Below are 19118 nucleotides of genomic sequence, written 5' to 3' on the forward strand. Positions count from 1 at the left end.
CCAGACTCATGTAGTGGATGGATAGCTTATGAAAACTTGTTCTACAGTTAGGATGCTTCTTACTATCTGCAGCTTGGTGGTGGAGTATACCAGGTTTGTTTTTATTATGGAGTTTTTAAATTGTGGTTGTATGTTTCATTAAGGAAAAACAAGCTGCTCAGGATGTTCAGCTTCAGACACTTTCTTCTTCTCAGCTGTTTTACCTGTGACTATTATTTGGAGAATTTTTTCATTTCATGGAAGGGTAGTTCAGATGCACGTTTCGTGTAATTTGTAAGTATGGACTCTTACACAGTTAAAGCTGACAGTACAGACAATGGAGGAAAAAGTCTTTTATCAACAGTCTTGTGCTTCTAAGAGCATTTCTTGTGTTCTGCAAGGCTTATGAAGTCACTATGTCAAAAGGTTTTGTAGCGTTCAGCTAGTCATGATGGAGTGCAAACCAATTCGGAGTTAAAAATGGCTGGATGAGCTTTACTATGCAAAAATTAAACTCATAATCAAATCTGCTAGTCAAAGAGAAATGTTTAACGAGCAGTTTTAGTGGCACTGCTTGGAGCAACAAAAAATGTTACTTGAATATCTCCATGAAATAGTCTGGTTTTTGGATGTGCAAAGCTGTTGTAAATACTATTAGTTTTCTCGTGATTGATAACTGTGAGGATCATGCTTGCTCTTTGACAATATCTATTTGCTTTAAAGAAAGGTAATCAAAGGTGAATAAAAATAACTCGTGGAAAAAATTGAGATGTGTTTCCAGTACTGTGTTCAGGTGTGTGAGCAAAAAGGCACATGCTGTTGTTCCATGTTCTTTTGAATGGATCATGTTTTATTGGGCAGCTGACAAAACAATTTGCATTCAGTGTACATTTTGCTTCTCACATGTAGAAGCAAATTAAAAAAAGTGTTTAGTCTAAAATTTTCTTTTTGGATTGTTTTCCAAATATGAATTGATTCATTTGGTCTGAGTGGTGATTTAACAGATAGTAACTTATTGATTCTACCCTCATCTGCCTTCCCTTTCTCGGCAGCAGATTATGGAGTCAAGATGTTTTAGATTTTCAATCCTTCCTCCTGTTCTGTTGGTCAAGATCAGAATAAAACTAATGCTAACATCTCAAGATTTTGACTTTTCATCTGTATGCGTTGCACCACAGTGTTTACTGCAGTTCAGTGGAAACACTTTCTGCAATGGTGAAGAAATGCATTTGATATTTTAGGAACTAAGCTACCTAGAATTTCACCTCTGGCTTTATATTTTAATGAAATGGGCTGCTGCTTTCTTTCTGCAGCCCGCAGTATCCTATGTAATCTTGTTCCTGCTCTTCTTTTTCTTACTGTTCAGGACACTGCTTGTGAGACAGCTTCCCAGGCAGCTTGGATAAGATCTATACCTTCACTTAACTGTTGCTGCTTTTCTTCCTTAAATCTACCTTTTTTTTCCTTATAAACCTTCTTTTCTGCTTAGTTATGCCGGTATCTGGTCTTAGTTTGTAATCACTTTGGGGTTATAGTCTGAATTTATGGGAATATAAAATGTTTTACAATAGTAATTATGCCAGACAGTGTATCCCAGCAAATGTCAAGCACAGACAGACTTGTTCTCATAAACCTGGCAGAACATAAAGAAGGCAAGTGAAATTGGCATCCCAGTAGGTTATTCTTGGTAAGCCAAACTGTTCACCTTCAGAAGCGCTACAAGCGATACTCTGGTTTGTATGATTTAGTAGAGAGACACCAAAGGGACTTTGGAAGGAAGTCAGGTTAAGTTTTATTTGCAGCAAATCTGAAATCTGAGCTAGACCCAGTAAATCCAATCTCTCTGATTTAAGCAGTGGAAGGAGAAAATATGTCCAGAAAAAAAAAAAGGGGGGGCGCGGGAGATGGACTCACAGAATGTAAGTCTGCTGTTTGGGCTCAGAAGGTTATTTTATTAAGGCAGCTGAGACAGAAAGCTCCCTTTGTTTCACTGAATGTGGTCTGGGTTTATGTTTAACTGCTCCCTGGGACAGGTACTTTCTCTGCTTTCAAGTTCCTCCTCAAAAATTTCCTTGTTCATGTTGTTTTTGGCACTGTTTTCTGTCATGATTGAAATAAATAAATAACTAAATGTTGTCATTCTGAAAGTAAGTTTTTCTAGGAGCAGTGTTTCCTTTCCTCATCTGGTCTTTCTGGTTTGTCTTTGACCAGTGCTCTCTGACCTGGAAACAGCTTGCAACAGGGCAGGGGGATTTTCATTCTGCCAGCCAGGGAAGGGGAAGAGCTCTTGCTGCTAACTCCTTTTAAGATCAGCAGCTCAAGGGAATGGGAGCCCTTTCATGGTAAATTTTAGCCCTTCTGTACCCTTTCCTCCTTATCATTACTATTTTGGTGTGTTGATATTTTTCTGTGTCTTACTCTTCCCTTCCAATCACATGTGGTAAAAAGAAAGCTATCAAGTGCATTGATACATTGCTGCATTGTTACAGCAACATGTATGGTTATACTGCTGCAAAAACAATACAGGCATTTACTTCTTTTCTTCTCTCCTAAGGAAGGGAAAACACTTATTCTGGAGGCCAGGCTTGCTCTAAGGCTTCATCTAGCTGTTGTCCAGCTGAACTCAAATTATTCATACACTCAGCGTCTCATGGGTGAAGATGTATTGATTTTAAACTTGGTGTAGACTATGATGAAGGAAAGAGGACAAATAGTAGGGTTAGAATCTGTGAAGAAAGGCAAGCAACATACATCATCTGTGTTTTGGCATGTGGTTTTCCTGGAGGTATTTTGGTGGATTTGGAATAATTTTTGCTATGATGACTTACTGTTGTTGAGAGTAAGCCTCAAGATTGTAGCTGATTTTTGTCTGGGGAGCAGTGCAGGAGCATAATGGAATTTCCTGTGTGAAAGGTGCCTGTATATTTCGATTAAAATGGATGTTTGTGGAAACGAGACGAAGGAAGAGGGATGCAATAAGTGGTTAGGCTATGTGGGTAGAAATGAAAGAGTTATTAATGTCTGTATAACTTGGATGATAAATTTTAAACCTCATCTAAAGCAAGAGAAAAACAATTGAAGTGAAGGGTTATACAGTCAGTGTTTGTTGAGGGGAAGGATTACAGTAACAGCTATGCTTTGTGTGATGCAGAAGGGTTGCTGGATGTTTGTAATGTGGAATTGTAGGGATTTGAGAGAAAGCTGAATGAAAGTAACTTAAGGAAGAGACAAGTAAAACTTTAGAAAAGCAGAATACAGTGTCTTTTTTAAGTCATCATGAGTAAGTGGATAGCAGGAATGTCAGAATAATAATAATCTCCTCTTAACAACTTTTTTTTGGGACAAAATGGATAATATTAATGAGGTGAGGAGACCTATCCCCTCCATGTCACACTACCTTTAATGCTACCTTTATCACCTTGTTCAGCTCTTATACAGTGGTCAAGCTCTGTTATTGTCAGAAACTGACCACAAGCGTAACCAGCTTTAGGGGGAAACTCTATTTTAATCTAGCCTGTTGATGCCTTCTTAAGTAAGACAGTCTCCCTTTCATGGGATAATAGTAAACTAAGAGAATGACTTTACTGTTAAAGTGGAAATAAAATTGTTTTCCATCTTCATTTTCCACATCCTGATTCTAATGTATTTATTTTTGGCAGGGTGGAGTGAAAAGCAGATGCACAAAGTTCCAGCATTGACACTTTCAAGGTATGAGTTTCTGTCCATGAACTTGAGAAGAAATTTTTTTTCATCTCAGGCATAGAATGGTAACTATATCTAATTCACACAAGCTTTAGACCTTTTGCCTCCTAAGAATTCTGAGTCAGATGATGGTTTATTTCACATGCCCAGATAGTCCTTGATCTCTTTCTCGTGAGATTGTTAGCTTGGCACCCTATTCAGCAATCTGCTAGAAGTATCCTGGGAAGCTAAAGACGTCATCACCTGACCACCAGACCTTCTCGCCTTTTCTTGACGAATGGATTTTAAATTGTATGCTTTTAGGGTATAAATACTGTTTGAGACAAGTGGCAGCTGCTCCCCTCCTATCCCTACTGGTCTTTCTTTGTTGCGCGGTTTGGCTTGCACCTCAGCTGTCCAGCATGATTGACTTCTGCATTAATTTGGTATCTGTGAGTCATCTTGCAGTCCTGTTAGTTTCTGCAGGTATGTATGAACCTGAACTGCTGTTGAAAGATACCAGGTTGATGTAATCTTCAATGAAGTTCTTTGGTATCATTCATTGACCAAATTTAGCAATGGAGGTTGAACAAAAACCTCTAGCTTTATGGCAGGATTCTTATAAATGCTCTTTAAAAAAAAATAATAAAAAAAAATATATATATAATTACAGGCTAGTAAGAACATGTGCAGCCAATGAAACTTATCAGTTATATTCAGGTCACTGACAATGCCTTACTATCTGTTGATCCAGAAAACACTGGAGTTACTTATTGATGCTGGTATATAGAGCTGGGAAACGATTCTGCAAGGTAAGTCAAGGAAAGACGGCTTTGTGTAACACAAAGGACATGGATTGTGACCCTTCAGCCATGCTCAAATCTTGACCAGGGCAGATTAAGCTGCAAATAGTATCTAGCCTGCTTGGCTGAATTGATAGAGTTGTGGGTTTGGATACTATTAGATAATGACTTTACTACATAACACACAGTTTATGATAACTTGAAGATTTCTGTGTTTATTTACTAGGTTCATGACAGTTCTCTTGTTTTGTGAAAATTTTCTTCTCTCTGCACTTTATCAACAGACATTAAGTAAACAGACTAAAACTCTAATTACAGTTTTGAGATATTCCCGTGTTGTTCTCCATCCCTGCCCTCAAAACTGAGAAGATTTACAGAAGCGGATTTATTACCCGGCTCCCATTGTCTTTCATTGTTACCACTAGCTTTTTTTGTTGGATGATGAATTGGTATCAGACTTCCAGCTTGTGGGATACCAGATCCATTGTTATGGTTGGTGTGTGTGGAACAACTTAAGGAACAGGCAAGCTGGAATAATCAATCTTGCAGATGTAGTTTGGAAAAGGAAATCTTAACTGGTTATAGTAGGAAAAATATTCGAATCTTGAATGTGAAACAGTTTGAATTAACTTTTAGAGCTTCAACTTTATTAGTCAGGATCCTTAAACTGGTGGTCTGTTACTGTTTTTCAGTATGGTATATATCCATCTATCCAGGTGCCTAATTCTGCAACATTAATGTATGTTGCATAAAATTTAATGTTTCTCTGATGCATGAATTGGTATATTTACTTAATCTTTCCATTATTTTGATGTCCTATAAAGATTAAAAAACAAACAAACAACAACAACAACAAAATAACAAACACAAACCTAAGATCTAATTTATTAGTAAAAATAAATAGGTAAAAAGAAAATGCAGAGGAGTTACTATTAAACCATTCATCTAACTGACATTTTGAATATTTTAAAATACTTCTTGATTCGATGTTTCACATGTAAACACAATATTTTCTTTCTTTAAAAATAAAATTAAAATAGTACCTTTACAGAATCAGTCATGAGCAGCCAGCCATTGCTTCAAGATAATCCGTTGTCGTGGACTACTTTACTGCTGAATTGATCAGAAACACTTTCTTCTTTGTGATAACTGACATATTTGTTTTTGTTCTATTGGCTAGTCACTCATCGTAGTTTGTCATTACCATCTTTTAAAAGGCAGCACACTCAAAATGGCCTACATTTCCATTTTTAGGCTCTCGGCTGAGTGCAGTGGTTTTGCCTATTAGGATTCTCTGAATAGAAATAAAATTGTGTTTTGGGCGTTCTCTTTATGTTGTCACAGTAAGAAAAACTCAAAATAGTCGCTGCCCATTGACAGCAGTGTACAAAATCCCTTTGACTTGAAAACAACGGGGTTTGATCCCAAATTGAGAAGTAGCTGAAGCCCCCTGCTCCTGCAGAGGATGTAGCATGTGAACTTTTATTTAACAAGAGGAAAAAAAGTGCTGCTGACTTGTTTTAGTTGTGATTTTATTTGATCTGGTTATAATGATTAAAGAAAAAGTTTCTATAACATAAGCATTAGAGGAGACCTACTGTGATACCGAACCAACAATTGTTCCCAGTAATATAGCTCAATTAAAGTAAAAAAAAAAATAAAAATAAAATAAATGTTGTGCATTAGAATTTTTGTGTTTGTAAACTTAAGCTATTAGGCTCCAGGTAGACTTGGTTTAAAGTGTCAGATAAATACTACATATAAACTAATGTGTTTCTTTAAATATTTTTGGTTGTGAAATGTCTTGTATATTTTTCATGTGTGTTTTTCTTGACAAATGAGAGAAAGCAGCTGACTGCGGATGTTGAATGAACCTCTGGTACCTTTGATCTTGAATCATAATCATTGCCTGATTTATTTCATAGAATCATAGTATGGTTTGTGTTGGAAGGGACCTTAAAGATCATTTAATTCCAAGCCCCCTGACATGGGCAGGGACACCTTCCACTAAACCAGGTTGCTCAAAGCCCCATCCAACCTGGCCTTGAACACCTCCAGGGATGGGGCATCCACAGCTTCTCTGGGCAACCTGTTCCAGGGCCTCACCACCCTCAGAGTAAAGAACTTCTTCCTAATGTCTAATCTAAATCAACCCTTTTTTGTTTAAAGCCATTACCCCTTGTCCTATCCCTACACTACCTGATAGAGAAATAGATACCCTAGGCTTTCCTGTAGGCCCCCTTTAGGTATTGGAAAGTCTCTATAAGGTCTCCCTGGAGCCTTCTCTTCTCCAGACTAAACAGCTCCAGCTCAGTCAACCTGTCTTCATAGGAGGGGTGCTCCAGCCCCTTGATCATCCTTGTGGACCTCCTCTGGACTTGTTCTAATATGTACATGTCCTTTTTTTGCTGGGGGGCCCAGAGATGAACTCAGGACTCCAGATGGGATCTTACAAGAGTAGAGCATGGAGAGAATCACCTCCCTTGACCTGCTGGCCACACTGTTTTTGATGCAGCCCAGGATATGGTTGGTTTTTTGTCTGCAAGTGCGCGTTGCCAGCTCATGTTGAGCTTCTCGTCAACAAACACCCCCAAGTCATTCTCTTCAAGGCTGCTCTCAGTCTATTCTCTGTTCAGTTTGTATTTGTGATCAGGATTATCCTGGCCCAGATGCAGGACCTTGCACTTGGCCTTGTTGAACTTCATAAGGTTCCCACAGGCCCACCTCTCAAGCCTGTCCAGGCCCCTCTGGATGGCATCCCTTCCCTTCATTTGGACATTGAGCCACTGACTGCAGCTCTTCAAGTGCAACCATCCAGCCAATTCCTTACCCATCAACTGATGCATCAGTCAAATCCATGTCTTTCCAATTTAAGAGACAAGGATTTCATGGGGGACAGTGTCAAATGCTTTGCAGAAGTCCAGGTAGATGATGTCAGTTGCTCTTCACCTATCCACTAATGCTGTAACCCCATCGTAGGACACCAGATTTATTTTTCTTTATAACACTTCAATGCATTGAGAAACTTTCTCAAACTTTTACAGAATAGGAAAGATAAAAATTCCATTAAAAAAAAAAAAACTACTCCACTTTTCTCCCATTTTGCTCAAAGGGGTTAGAAAAGGGTTAGCAGAATTGTATTGCCCTGAGGTCTAAAACCTAGCTCAGTTTGATCTTAAACCAGTGACTGTTTTAAGATCTCATGAATCAGTATCAGAGCTAAAAACACCTATACTGTTGTGCTGAGAAGCTCGCATGCAAGGCTTCAGGAGTGATTTGTGTGTCTGCAGTAGCTCAGGCAATACTATAGCTGACTATAGCTGAAAGGAGTGACAATCTAACTCACGTGAAGGATGTTATTAAAAAGGAGCAGTCTTCTTAGCTGGCATTATTTTTCTTGCCCTTTTCCTTTAAGGGCTATTCATTAGTAACTGAGCCAACCCAATCAAACAGGTAGAGTGCTACAAATGTAATATCTGTACAAAAATTAGACTGAGAAAAATTAGTAAACAAATCTTGAAACAGAAATGAGATGATAGATGGATGTGTAATGACATAAAGGTTTTACCGGTGATGCCTGAGAGTCCCACATATGAGTTAAACAGGTTAGCCCAAATGAGTTCCAACGAAAGCTTTATACCAACACGAACAGTCCTATTTATAGACATAGCGCTCTGTCTAAATATAAACTGCTCCCAGTCATGTCTAGACTAACATCGGAGCTGCTGGTGTTGAAAGTGGAGACTCAGAGTACAAGCCATCCTGTTCTTCAGATTGCTAGTTATAATGTACTTACAGAAACTTTGTGATGGTGTTACATGTTTGAACGTTATGACATTGTGTTCCTCAAGACTCCTCATCTTTCTTCTGTTTGTGTCAGAAGGTGTGTCTGGTGGACATGATCTGTACAATGATTATTTATCAGTGTGTGGTTAAAGGTTTGGGAACATATCACTGAGTGAGTGAATGGATGGATAGATCAGTAAATGACCTCCATTGTTAACTATTTTCAGCTGCTGAGTTTGAATGAGTCTTTCAACTGTTGCTACTGTGTTTAATCTGCTCACTTACTCAGTGTTCAGTATTAAAGCAGCTTTCTAGGAGGCGAATGTCCTGATTACAGAAGAGGTTAGTTTGATTGTATTCTGCAGGGACCTTATGTTACAAGGTTCTTTTTTTTAATTGAAAAATATATGCTGTGCTCACAGCTAGTTAGGATAGATGAGTGAATGTTGTATTTGGGAGTGCACATCCAAATATACAGTTGCTGTATTAAGTGACTCAGAGTTATAAACTTGAGAATCTTATTCTTTAGCAGTGGTCTTACTACCATGTCCTATACTTCTGAGAGGGTTCTCCTTTCAAATTTCTGATTTAGTATGTATTAAATAGTGAAAAAAGATGGCAAAAAGGGGTGTCTTCCACTTTGTTTTCATTTAACGTAAGAGCCGTTCCTTAGTTTATTTGATACCCTGCCTAACATCTCTTGTTAACATAAATAAGCCCAGGTCAGCTGCTCTCAAAGGTGGGGAATACTTAAAACATGTAATGCACCAATGTGAAGAAAATGTGGTATTTCTGGTAAGCATACTAAATAAATAAATAATTTAGGAGCTTTGATCAAATGCCAGCTCTTACATCAGTCCTCTTTGTAGTCTTTCTTGCTGATCTGTGACCTTGACCTTGTGTTTGTGTTTGTATGTCAAATCTATTTTTGGGATGGACAAGCTGAGTTCAGTTTAATAGGATTTATACTGCGGCTTCAGGGGATGCCTCACTATAATATAAAAATAAAAGTAATTTGATTTATTTTATTTTCAGTGAACTTTTCAAATTTCACAGTGACTGAAAAGAACACATTGGAGATATATATGCATATATATATATATTTAATTCTGTTCAGGAAATGCTTCTTAAAGGTATCTTCGTCTGACTAGTGAACTCTTCAGTGTTCAGTAGAGACATTCTGCCTGGAGATGGTGGTTTCCATCTAGAGAATCTCAGCAGTGGCAATACTGCGTTTGCTTTCATATGACAAAAGTGTGGTTTGGCACTTATAGACGTAGGTCCTGCCCTTTGTCCTTCCCCACACCACTCCAGCATTCACACATCCCCACATGGAGGACTGTGAAACAACCAGTCAACAGCTTCTTTGGGGTTCACTTTGGTGTCAATGAGGTCCTTAGTCCTGCTTGTCCTGTAGGAGCTTTTTATAGGAATATGTGTCAATGTAAGGAAGGGAGCAGGAGCAAGCAGCTGAAAATTTATAGAGCAAGACAATGCTACATGTTTTGGCAGTAGCTTCATGCTTAAATCAGACAAATTCCTGTGGAACTGTGTTTTTATATGCCTTTAAATGTGCAGCTTCTGAACTAGTCTGTTTTATTCATTAGAGTTTTTCATGGTGACTGAGGTTGACTCTTTTTTTCTACAGAGGGATGGGACTCACAAGCAGACAGTTAATGATTCACCAGTGCTGCACATGTTCAGCAGGGTTCTTGAGCACAGGCTTAATTTTAGACATATGCTAACATGGACGTGAAGCTGGTTTTGTAATTGACACTGTAGGCATATGGCTTTATAAAGGCTTAGTGAAGTTGTTGATTTGACGTGTACTATGAAAGACGGTCCCAAATTAGCTAATGCTTACATGTAAGTAAGAGATGATAGGTTTATTTTTAATAGGTCTTTCATTTTGCTGGCTATGTTCTTGCATGTGGAAAATCACACACTTAGAATCAATTGCACATCTGTGTTGTTTTGTTTTATATTGTTTTAAAATGTGTATAAGTATTTCAACTTTCTTGACATTAATGGAACAATCAGTAATGATAAACAGTTATATATTGCTATTTTGTAATTATGTCCTTCATATAGCACTCATGAAAGACAGATATAAAACATATTAGTAAAAGCTCTATTCCACAACTTCATGACAGCATATCATCTTTCTGCTTAAAATGCTTGTCATTTTTATCAACATAAAATTTGAGAAATTACTTCAAAGTTCATGCCCGTGTATTAAGGGGTAGTTAAAACACTTGCCCTTGCCAGCCTTCCACTGTTCCTACCACGATTTCGTTGAAGTGTATACAGAGTCATAGTTTGCATTGTTTTTTAGTGAAGTCAGTATTTTAACTGTTCTAATTTGACTCATGACTTAGGTCAATTTGACTCATGTATCAGGATGAGTTGCAACCCAGTTCCTAAAGTTTGAGAGTATCATTAATTGTCTATTCATCTCTGTATACATCTATGTGACTTAAAAGGTTTTTATTGTTTTAGTTGGGGATTTGCTATGAATGTTTGCAGATTAACTCTGGCCCACTGGTAAAATGAGGAATTTGTGATGTTCTGTACAGGATGTTGTTAGCTTTTTCTCTCCAGGTTTCACTAAAGTTGGTTCTTACATTGTATATTCATTTTTGCTCGATTTTATTGCTGCTTTAGAGAAAAAATATATATATTTTTAATTGTAATTAAACTACAAGAAACTTTATTGGTAATGCAGATTTTTCCTTTCCCACTTAACAGAAGTTATATGAGCTTTTTCTGTGTCCTTAGCCTTTAGAAACATGACCCGCAAAAGGCTGAAATCTCTAATTAAAATGGAAACTATGTTGTCCTTTCACTTAAAAAAAAAAATAAAATAAAAAATCACCTGGACTTTTAACATGGATTTATACTTTTTTTTAAAAAAACATATAATTGAAAACTGCATGAGTGTGATCCTATACTTCAACTTACTGTCAAATTACTGTGTGTGTTTTCTGTTAGTTGAAACCTATTCTGCTGAAAGTCATGAAAGTGGCTCTTATTTACAGCTAGCCATGGGACACGTGGTCCCAAGTGGAACACAACCACTACTGGCAATAAAAACTGTGCCTTACTTTTAATCAGGTGTAGCTTGGCCTTTGTGAAACCAATTCTTGGTTAAAATAACATAAAATTACTTACATGACAAATCACTGAACATGTATGTACAGTTATTCCACCAAATCCAAGGAATGCACAATTTTATTGTAGTGCTGTGAAGAAATGGCTGTATCTTCAGATTCCTTTAACAAGAGGGAAGGTCAGAGATGTGTGGAAGTGCATTATCTGCATTGATCATAACTCAAAAGCACGATTGTCCTTAAGAGGACATTGATTTCTTCACTGTATATTAATCAAGTTTCATTCTTGGGGAACTGACACAGTTAAATGTATAATCAGTGATAAACATTTGTGGGGGTAGGGAGGAAAGGACAATGGGAATCTGGTTGTCAGTTTTCTTTTAATTGCTAATTGCTATGAAAGTGGTTTACAAAGAATGAAAAGATGCATCCTCTGTCTGTTCTGCTGTACCTACCAGTGTATTTTGTTTGATATCTACCGCTCTATCCTACAATCAGATCTTGGTATATTTTTTGTGCCCATTTGCTCTTGGTGTCTTGAATAGGAAGACTCAATTAACAAAGGCCTTTCTGTACACTATACTTCTGAGCTTTGTTCCAAATACTACCGAAGTTAGTTGGGATTTAGTGATATGGGCTACCTGGGATTTCTACCCTTAATTTGGAGGAGGGAGTGTTTTCATTTTTCAGCCTTAGCATTTAGTTCCTGCCCGTCCTGCCTTCAACAGCAGAAAAGATCATTGAGCAGTGTTTCATAAAGCAGTTTTAGATGTCAAATACTCAGTTCCTTCACAGGTGGTATCTGTAGACCAAACATCTGTTCCTCTTCTTACTAGAACTGGCAAAGAGTGTGTTTCTGAGTTCATGTCTAAATGACAGCAGGTCCTGATCAAGAAATGAACTTGAAGACACTCTTTAGTTCTGTAAAAGTGTTGCAAAAAGAACTGTTCCTCCAGTAGTATTTGTGAGAAGAAATACATGTGCATGAGTCTGTGCTGAGGAATTGACTGAAATTTCCATTAAATACTCAGTTACAGGTGTAAAATAAAAGTTGCGTGAATAAGGTGGGGGTCTTCCCATACATAAGCATGATCATTTCTGTGAAGTTCAATGCTTCTACTTACTAGATTAAAAAATACTAGTTTAAGGTAGGCTGACATGCGCTATGGTTTTAAGAGTGCCTGCACACTGTGTTGTGGAGGATTTTGCTGGGAGAGGTTGAGTGCTGGAACCAGCACTGTGTTAGTAGTGATGCATTGGAGCAGGCTGCCCAGGGAAGCAGTTGAGTCACCGTCCCTGGAGGTATTCAAAAGATGTGTGGATGTGGTGCTTAGGGACATGGTTTAGTGGTAGACTTTGCAGCACTGGTTAATGGTTCAACTTGAGGATCTTAGAGGCCTTTTCCAACCTAAATGGTTCTATGATTCTATACCCTGCTTCCCAGGCTAAGCTTTATGGGCTTCCTTGCCGCCAGGCTAGACATACTCTGGCACCCAAGCTATCTTGGCTGTCTTCTGTACATGTCAGGCTGCAGTACGGACATATCTTTCTCTCCAACAGCCACTGTTCTCAGATGGCTGTCATTTATGCTCTTACTGACCCCTCTCCTGGAGAGGCACACCTCCAAGTCAAATGGGGTTCCTTTGCAAAGAGCAATTCCCCAGGGTCTGTAAAAGTCACAGGTTAGCCAGCGCAGCTCAGGCCTTTGGTCTTTCATGTAAAAATACTTTGCCTCAGAGTTTGAGGTGTTCCAGCTCCTGCTTCTCTCCTTCCATGTGCGTAGATGTCTCCTATCTGCCCTGCTGCTTCCCTGAAAGGGTATCTGCATAAACATGAAAATCTCTCTGACATTTCCTCACCTCATTTAAACAGACAGTGGAAATATTATATTCCCCCTTGACATATTATGTATCATCCCAAAGCTCCTCATTGCCGTGCAGTGGTATGGCATGGTCTGGGTGTGGGTCACAGATTCCCGGACTGTGGAGAAGCCCATGTGAAGTCTGAGAGCGGAATGACGCTGAGATTAGATGTCTGGATCCCCCGCTTCACACCCCACAGGGATGATGCATGAACAGCTGCCCCTTCCTTGTGTGACTGGGGCCACGGTTAACAGCTACACTCGTTAGCATTTATACTTCAACAGGCTTTAAAACAAAAGCCCAAGTAAACCTAACTAGTCCATAATTGCCAGAACAATTGGGTTATTTTTCAGTCCAGTGGCCTGTCCTATCTTATTCCCCCAGGAAAATAAACATTTCTTGTGTCTGCTGTGGTGTTGGTTCTGTGTTTACACCAGTTTTACATGACTTAAGACTTCTCAGTGTTTTGTGTGCTTTAGTAAAATGCTATCTCTGTGCATCTCTTCAAGCTATTGAGTCAACTGTTATGGGACCAGTTTGCAGAATTTTTAAAAAGCTGTTTAAGCAGCTGAAACTGTCAGAAGGCCGTGGCGGGGCTGGTTTGGCATTCTTCCCTTCAACTCAACCCCCTTCTGCTGCCTAAAGCTCTGAACAAGAGAAACTAAGGCCCCACTAGTGTTTGGCAGTTCACAGCCTACAAAGCAGCAGGGAAAAGGCTTTCCTGCCTCCTATGCTTGTGAATACTTCAGAGCCCTGAAGTTACTGCTGTTGCTAACCCTGCCGCAACGCAAAGGGTTATTTTGAAGAGCAGGCGGTAATCCAGCACGCAGCAGGACTGCGCTAGGTAGCGCCGAGGGAAGAGCCCAGGCCCCAGGTACTTGGGGGCCCAGCTTCTCCTGGGGAGCCCCTGGGGAAAGCCTGGCAGCAGCTCCTCCCGCTGCAATGCGATCCCTGGCCTGCCCTCTCCTGACAGGACCTTTTAAAAGCAGTCGGCTATCCTTTCCATGTTTAAAATGTCTTTTGGAGTCAGTAGGCCCGATGAAGGCATGAACAACATGCCAGGCTCTTGGGAGGAAGCCTATTTTTGCTTTCTCAGTGGTATCCTACAATCATAGAGAACAAGTTTCATTTTTATGAATTTGTAGTGAAGAAGGCTTGTTGATTTCCAAGCTCTCTAGTGTGCAATTTTGGAAGAAGTCACCTATTGCTGAATTTTTCTCAGTAATCTAATTACTTTTGCTCCTTTCTCCTTAAAAAAAAAAAAATCAAATGGAACCTTCAAAATGTCTTGACAGCCTGAATCAAATCTGTGAAGAGGTCTCAGCTGCTCCATTCATCTCAATAGATTTCTGATATGAAGCGGGGATTTAGCAAACACTTAAATACTTGATTCTCTTAAAGCACATGCTTAAGTGCTGTTGAAGTACCTGCACGTTTGTGCAGCTCTGTGGGTTTGGTACAGTGGGTTGATGAATCGGGCCTCTTTCAGTGCTTATAACCTTAGCAAAAAGTCAACTAAAGTGCTTATACCACCACTCTGAATACATCCTGCCTGCCTGCTAAAGTCAAAGAAATACAAATTGAGCTCAATACCAAGTAGTTCTGGGACAGCCACTCTCACTTTCCATGCTCACGTTTAGTTCACTGAATGATTCTCCTGCAATATCCATTCCTAATGCATCTAGAAATCTTTCTGTAGACCATAACTTCGTTGTGCTCTGCAGCATCTCACTGCTGACAGCTTATAAAGATCAGGAATCATCCAAAATTCTATGTAAAAGGTGCTTTCTTACTACTATTATTGGAGCTGTTGAGAAACCCACAGCCTGTAATACATCCTCAATTATTTTTCTGAAGTTTGCATATATTATTAATCTATCTGTGAAAATACAATACAGAAAAGCAAAACCAGAAGTCAAAGAGCCTGCCTGCCGTACAGCAAGTAATTGGACCCCGGGATCCCAAGCTGCCACTGCAATCATTGTACTGTATTCCTTAAATCTGTAACAATTAAAATAACTTTCTAAACCATTGCTTGATGTGGTGAGCTGTAGCCACTACATTTGGGAAGATGAGAATGGGCAGGCAGTGAGCTCTAGTGAGAGACTTTCTCTTCTAACCATTAAGATGCTGAATTCATTAAATAATTAAAGATTTTAGTTTCACATAGCAGTTTGATTTCAGTTCTACAAATTCATGTTTTGATTTCAGCTCAACTTAAAATTGGAAAATAAAATTAACACATGAATTTAATCACTATTAAAGGACTCTGGAATCCAGTTAATAAGTGTTTCGTCTGTGTGTATATACACATCTCAAACTCTGTATTGATCATTTTAACAATGTGCATAAGTTTAGATAATATTTCTTTTAGTGAGTGTTCATGTGGGAGATCTGCTAGCCATTGTTAATTTCCTAGACGAATGCCTTAATATAGTTACTGTAAGATTTTTCCATAATGTCTTGAATTAAGACTACAGAAGATACATCTACAGTATTGAGTTTTATCAGTTATCTCTGTTAGAGCATGTAGCTCTCCTGCCTGAATAATACCAGTCTAGCATTGTTAATTTGCTAAGTGGAACAGGGGGCCACAGTAGAGAGATTTATCTGGAAATGCTAGTCAGAAATATCAGAAAAATGACTTAAGGATGAAATTTAGCTAGTTTAAGTTGTAAACCGATTTTAATTTCTTAAATGACAGCAACTGGTTGTTGGTTAACTGCAAAAGTGCTGTTTTAGTGTCTCCATGTAGGTTTTATAGATGAGGTATTCATCAATTTAAAAAATAAATAAATGAAAAAATGTGTATGTATACACACATGGGAAAAAGCCGTTGGCTCAGATGTTGTCGTTTTAACCTGGAAGATGTGTTCTCAAATTTAATTATCTTTTGAAGCACTAATACTTTATGATAACTAAAGGATCTTAGAGTTTATTGTTATCATTCCATTGAAATCTTTGTAACTGATAAGCATATCTGTAGTTTGCAAACAAAGAAGAGCTCCAACAACAGCAAAAGTAGAATTAATATTCTGGACAACGATGGTTTCTGTAGTTCAGTGTATGTTTTAATATTCTCTTATTTTCCTACTCTGCTCACAGTTTCTCCCTAGGCATTTTTTAAAAGGATGTAGGACTGATTTCCCATGGTATGCTCTCCACTTTGGGAGCGTCTTCCCCAGGTTACAGCTTTTGTGCTGTGAATCGTGCTGCTGCTTTAGTTCTGTCTAGGTAAACATGACTTAATGAGCTGTGTTCGGTTTGTGTTCATGTAGGTTCTGAAAATAGCCTCAGAAAACAAGCATTTTGTTTATTTGCAGGATATGAGAATCTGTAAAGAAAGGATTGGAACAATAACAACAACAAAAAAATAGTTCATATACAATAGTTGCATGGTAAAGAATGTATATCAAATTTATAGTTCCTCAATTCTTTCTCAATAGTTACATACAATTTTTAGGTCTAGAGATTCATAGTTATTAGATGCTAATTTTAGAGGTTCATTGCAATAAGTCCTTACTGAGAAATGAGATGTATTTCTGTAGGGCTTTTCACTTCTCTCCACCCCGTTCCTCCCCTCCCTCCCCCCCCCTTCATTTCAGGTAGTTTCTGGAATAATATTTAATAGCGTATTTCAGTGGGTCCAGGGAATTTCCTTGGTTTAGTCTGTATGTTTTAAAAGGGTTGCTGAATGATTGCCTTAGTGTCAAGCTAAACATTAATTTCCAGAGCTGGTTCTGTTTCCACTTGACTACGCTTTAGATCAGATAGAGAATGAAAAGCATACTAGGTTCAAAACTTACTAGAAATGCATAGTTGTGAGATTGCTTTCAAACCCTGAAATTTACTATCAGGCTTCCCATCACATATAAGGTGTAAGTTTAGAGATGGTTTTCATTGAAATGTAATTTCTGATTCTTGACAGGTGACTTCATCACATTTGTGTGTTGCACATCAGGTTGTGCAGGGTTTTATAATGCTGTTATAGCTGTTGCAGCACTAGATCAGAACAGATTCTTTGAAGTGTTTGGTGATGTCCTATTCCTTATGTTAACATGCTTTTCAGATTTAATTCTGTTAAATAAAGACTCCCTTGCATCAGTCTTCTGTAAAATTATGCATATTTCCTGGGCCTTTAGGAATTCCAAGCAAACAAATAAACAAAAACCATGAAAGTGGCAAAATGCTACTTAGAGTACATCCTGAATATAAACTGTACTGGCTCTAAGTGTCATCTGCAGTAGTCTTTTTGAGAACTTGAGGGATTTGCGCAAATGCTTTGTCTTTTTTTTTTTTTTTTAATTTTATTTTTTTTATTACCTAGAGCTGCAAATAATAATGTCTTACTCATACACAATGGTGCATTTGGTTGGGACTTTGGCTTAAAGGTAGCCTGCAAGGCACAACACAGTGAAAGATATGCAATTTTATTTTCTTAAACACAAAACACAAGGTATCAAGTGCTATTTACTCCTTTATACAAACAGCATGCTGTGAACTTAATTCCATTTTGAAATGTGAAAATGTAGCTGCAGATAAACAGTTTATTTTCGGAAGCTCAAAAACTTCATTTTCTAGATACAGTGCATTCCCAAATATTTGAGGAAAGAATCTTAGCTGTATTGACATTGCACTTGCTGGACACCTGATGTATACATCAGAAGCATAATGTATTTGTTGGATTTTCTGTTCAAGGATTTGAAATTTCTGTTATTTAAACCACTTTAGATTGAAACTTTGTAAAAGTCCACCCAGAGACGTACAGGTTTTTGAAGGAACAGTGAGATGATAGGTAATTTCTGATTAGACAAATCCAAGTTTGAGTTGTATTTGAACAAATACAGTGTCTTCTCCAGGTAATTATGTAAGTACTGGTCAATGTACACTTGTATTTCTGAGAGAAATGTTGAGACCTTAGTAATAGCTACCAACTTTTAATTTGATATTTAGGTACATGGGGTATACATATCTACACTACAATGAATTGCTGGTGTCTCAATGCTGTGATTTTGTGTTGTATTTTTACAGCATAATGTCTTATTCAAGGAAGTATTGTGTAGAGATGTTCTACAAGAATTGCTTTGAAAATAATAGTATTCAAGGAAGGCCTGTTTTTTCACCATTTTACATTTAATACATGGAAATGATGTAAAAATAAATATCTTCCAACAAAGATCTACAAGGAAGCACCTTTTTCTCCATTTCTATTGCCTTTATCTTCTAATGATAACAGATTTAAAGATAAAGATTTCCTCCATGCTGTACTATCATGCTAGATTTTGCATTACTTAGATAATCCTGGACAGCAGTGACACTTTGGTTTCTAATTCTGGCAGTATCACCTACCTGCTAAACAGAAGTGTGGTCATACATGTTGCTACTTATTTTGAAAACAGGTATTTGAAACAGATTCAACATGAACCTAAACACTGACTTCAGGCATGCCTTTTCCCATTAATTCTCTTTCACAGTGATGGTGTTCATACCTGTGTATTTACATAGTAAGAAGAAAGATCAATGCAACTGTGAAATAAAATCCTTTGTAAATTTTTCTAAGCAATGTTTAGATTTTATTTCCATGGCTGCCATTCCCTGTTTTGAGCTGTAGAGAGAGAAATTCAACGATCACTTCTAGTAGCTATGCTTATAATAGTCAAAATGATTGAGACAGAAAACTTTATGTAGAATTTGAGTTTAAAGTAAACTAAGTTCTTCAGATTAGGTGGCATGGACTCTCTGCTTTACTCAACTATTAATTTATTCTAGCACATGGTTATCACTGAAATATCCTGTATCTGTCTAAAACAGTATGTTAAAAAAAAAATCTGATGCAATTTATTTAGATCTTACCCTAATTCTTTTTTCTTGACCACTGGTTTTTTGTCTTTGTTTCA

General features: G+C 37.9%; 1 protein-coding gene across 31 annotated transcripts in view; it reads left to right on the top strand.

The window, feature by feature from the left end:
- Positions 1-19118, top strand: part of NRIP1 (nuclear receptor interacting protein 1) — a 109695-nt gene that overhangs the window by 81647 nt on the left and 8930 nt on the right. For 7 of the 31 annotated variants that reach the window (XM_083836322.1, XM_083836321.1, XM_083836314.1 and 4 more), the window contains one exon: positions 3639-3687. The exons of 6 other annotated variants lie outside the window; for them this stretch is intronic. The gene's annotated coding sequence lies outside the window, so the exon portion shown is untranslated. 18 more of the 31 variants (XM_083836310.1, XM_083836307.1, XM_083836327.1 and 15 more) reach the window with 12 other exon arrangements.

This window comes from Anser anser (assembly GCF_964211835.1).
Source record: "Anser anser genome assembly, chromosome: 1".
NCBI lineage: Eukaryota > Metazoa > Chordata > Aves > Anseriformes > Anatidae > Anser > Anser anser.